This window comes from Caretta caretta, chromosome 18 (genome assembly GCF_965140235.1).
Source record: "Caretta caretta isolate rCarCar2 chromosome 18, rCarCar1.hap1, whole genome shotgun sequence".
NCBI classification, from domain to species: domain Eukaryota; kingdom Metazoa; phylum Chordata; order Testudines; family Cheloniidae; genus Caretta; species Caretta caretta.
Genome location: NC_134223.1, coordinates 15,426,880 through 15,430,748, shown reverse-complemented (window position 1 = coordinate 15,430,748; position 3,869 = coordinate 15,426,880).

Below are 3,869 nucleotides of genomic sequence, written 5' to 3'. Positions count from 1 at the left end.
TTTATATGGTATCTTTCTGTAAAGTTAATCACTGCATGCAGTAATATGTTTATCAAAAACAACTACTGTAGATGTAACCATGCGCACTGTACATTGTTTGGGTCTCCTTGTCTTTCCCAGTCCTTCTGTGGTCCATGACAGCTCCTTTTGCATCAGAGACCTTACACTAAGCCAGGCCTTGCATTCTCCTGGCTCTGCCACAACCAAGGTCAGAGTTCATTCTCTCTCTCTCTCTCCCCCTTCCCTTTCCTTCCCCCCTGCCCTCTGGCATCTGTCAGTGACTGTCCAATTAACAGTTCTGAGCCACAATTACAGAAGTCGTAAATGAAAGGATACTTTATTGGTAACTGTATATAAAATGACAAATCATAAAAAGTAAGAAAAAATAGACCTATTTAATAAAATAGCGCAGAAGTGATACAAGACTTAGTTCCAGAACACTGAAATATTACTTTCATGCATCAGAAAAGCATCTTCCCTTCTCACAGTGAAAACTTTCTTCTAGTAAGCATCTAGATGTTACGGTGTATAGAAATACCATAGGGAGACAGGCAATAGATAAAATAGCCCAGAAAAGTTTCTTGCTGTAGCCAAAGCTCCCTTTCTCATAGCTTAATAAATATAGTTTAGTATCTGGGATCTCATCTTCCAGCTAATTCTCATGTAGTAATATAGGTGTTTTCTTTCCACAAATATGTTTTCCTTAATTTAGAAGCAAATTAATTTACAGTTCTCCCTAATATCTACTCAAGGGATTGTTTTCTTCCTAACACCTTGCCATTCAAGTACTCATATATTAGCAGATATTCTTTTGTCTATTTTAATGATTGCCAACATCTTGGGGAGATGTCTGGACACGTTACATAGACAAACCTTGATAGGCAGAGCTGCGGAGTCAATACACCACCACTATAGAATTATTTTAAAATAAATATTATAAATGCATTGGCTATATTTCAAGAACACATTTATGTAAATCATGCAACCAGATTTAGTTAATTGCCACAGTATGCCTATTAGCTTGTATATTGCACCCGAAAAGGATGTAATCTTCCACCATCCTCACTTGGAAAGATCACTGTAGAAATTTAACTGGACTGCATGCCCAGTTTATCTACTCAATCTACTTAAAAGTTAGCTAGCTGATGAAATTTGTGTTCATGATCATACAGCTAGTTTGAGAGAACCCTATTCTAACTTTAAAATGCTGCAGTAGTACAGAATATGGGAATTCTGGCATTAAAGAGGGGGTATTTAGTGTACTCATTTGCAGTGTCAACATCCAGAAAGTTCTTTTCCAGCAATTTTATTTCACAGCAGTGCTGGTCTGAGTTATACAAACAGAACAAGTTAAAGAACTGGGTATGTTTGTCAGTGCATGGATTTTCTTCTACCTTGTAAATTATTGGCATGTTTCACTGATTCCAGGTTTAAACAGCACACAATCTTTCCTTCCATCTGTAAACTTGTAAGTGACGTATCTTACCTTACACAGAAATGATGCTGAGTTTTACAAAGCCCTCATATATTGAAAAATGTAGTAAGTTGTGGTACTGTAGAAACTATTCATAGGCTTTAAAGGACTGCTTCTTACATACACTGGATCTGTACTAATTATGATGTTATGTCTGGGTTTTTTTGTGCTTTATATTCACACATGATTTATTTGTGAAACATACAAGAAAGTTAGAAGAAAAGCAAACATTTTTTTTTGCTTTTTTCAGTTTGTTTACTTTGTGCATCTGTTTATCTGAAGTTGTTGTTATAAATCTTCTCTCACTATGATGTCCAAACAGAATTAAAATGCAGAAAGCTTAAATTCAAAATATTTTATCTTTTCTCATGTCCCCTGAGCAAGGTGGGATGGCTTGTACTGTATGTTCAACCTGGATGAATGAAGCTGTAGGAGTACTGTCTCAAAGTTCAGCCGCAGCATCTTTCTGAGCTGAGGTTTCTTTGGCCTTGTTCTCAAGAAGTGAACTTAAAATAAGTCTCTCCATGTCTGATTTTTGGTTTTGCTTTTTAGGCATTGTAACTAGTTCTCTAACTGCTTTTCAAAGTTGCTAATGTAGAAATTTCAAAAAGGTCAATTTTCAAAAAGTAAAGCTGAAACTTACGTGAAAATTGTCTTAAGAGCTCCATTCAGCTTTCCATCTACACAGCCATCTAAATATTACAGTGAACCTGTGTGTATCTGACAATACTTTGTGTGTAGTCAGTTTCACGATTCTCCATTAGTCAATTACTTAGGTTCTCCCTTGCTGAAAAGACCTTTATAAATATCAAGAGGAGAGCAATTTTCAAAGTTTTTTTTTTTTTTTAATGTATGCTGGACATAGTATTTAAAAGAAATTTTCAGACATTGGAATTTTCTTAATTAGCCAACCAGCAGTTTCTCTATCTAATTTTCCATAATCTAGGCTTGTCACAGAACACAGGATTTATAAAATTGTTGCCTTTATCAGTTAGCCCTATAGGACAAATTTTGTTCTGTTACAATGACATTGCTTGGTCATAGGGAAAGTAACTGCTCTTCCCTTATTTTAAAAGATGTCCATTATTTCTTATCTGACAGAATAAATGAACATAATGTCTCCATGTCCTATGCACAGGTTAGAGAGGGGAAAAAATAAATCATGATACTTTTTCAATCTCTGTCCACTCATTAGAACAAAACGAGATGCCATCAATAATATTCTGTACATCTTCATAATGTGATTGTCCCTCTTCTTGCTGGCTTACATCAGCAGTGAAATAGTTAAGTGATGTCATGTAATGTATCATGTGTCAGAGTTAACATCACATTGAGATGTTCACATGTCTCAGAGATAATGGTTGTAGTCTCTCTGCAGGTACCATTTCTGTTTACACTTGGATCACATTTTAATTTCCCTTTGCATTCATAAGATCTAGAGGGTTTTTTTTTTAAGTGACAACTTAGGTTCTGGAGCACAAAATGGCAGTCTCCAAAGAATAGTGCCACCTTGCCAGACCATTTTGACTCCAGGTCCAGTATGTCAAGCGAGAATGCCCCTTGTCTCATATTTCAGCAATAATCAGTCGAAGGATCAGACACAGATACCACGGTAGGTCTGTGTAAATAAACTCTGCAGGGTGGGTGTCATCCTTTTGGAAATAAGCTTCATCCCAGAGTTCACACATCTTTCCTTGAAATCGGGGTGCTCACGAGGGTTGCGATGCAGATGTCATGGCACAACCAGGTGGTGTCAAGACACTTGCGTAACTTCTGAGCATTTGAGGGAGCTCCCTACACAATGGGGACAGCCCCTAAAAATCCTGGAGGATCATCTCCCTCTCCCTCCCACCCATTTATCCTGAAAACGCCTGTCTGGACCCCATTTCTTTGCACCCATTTTGTAACTGACTTGATGAGGTGAGGAGTGAGAGTCCAACTCTGTGCCCCCCCCCCACTTACCACCCTACTCTTCCCCAACCCAAGTGGCACCAAGGTCCAGTACCAGGCTCGTGGGGTTCCCCAGCATAGGGGGCTGGTCCCTACCCAGCAACTCTTCCCCTCACCTGCTCCCTCCTCCTCCTCCTCCAGGGGCGTCTCTGACTCCTAGCAACGCTCAAAATGGCTGGGCGGCGCGGCGATTTCTGGGAATTATAGTCCTGGCACCCCTGAGCTTCTCGTCCCTTACCGAGGCGAGGGACTATATTTCCCAGGAGGCATCGCGCGCCGAAGTGGGGAGCTCGTCGAGGCGGCGCCGCGGCGGGGTTCCCTGTGGAGCGAGGGGACACAGGTGGGGGAAGCGCGGAGGGCGCTGGGAATTGTAGTTCCGAACCCGGAGAGACTCTCCAGAGCCAGTGGGCGGGAAGGCAGAGCAGGACTACAAGTCCCAGGGGGA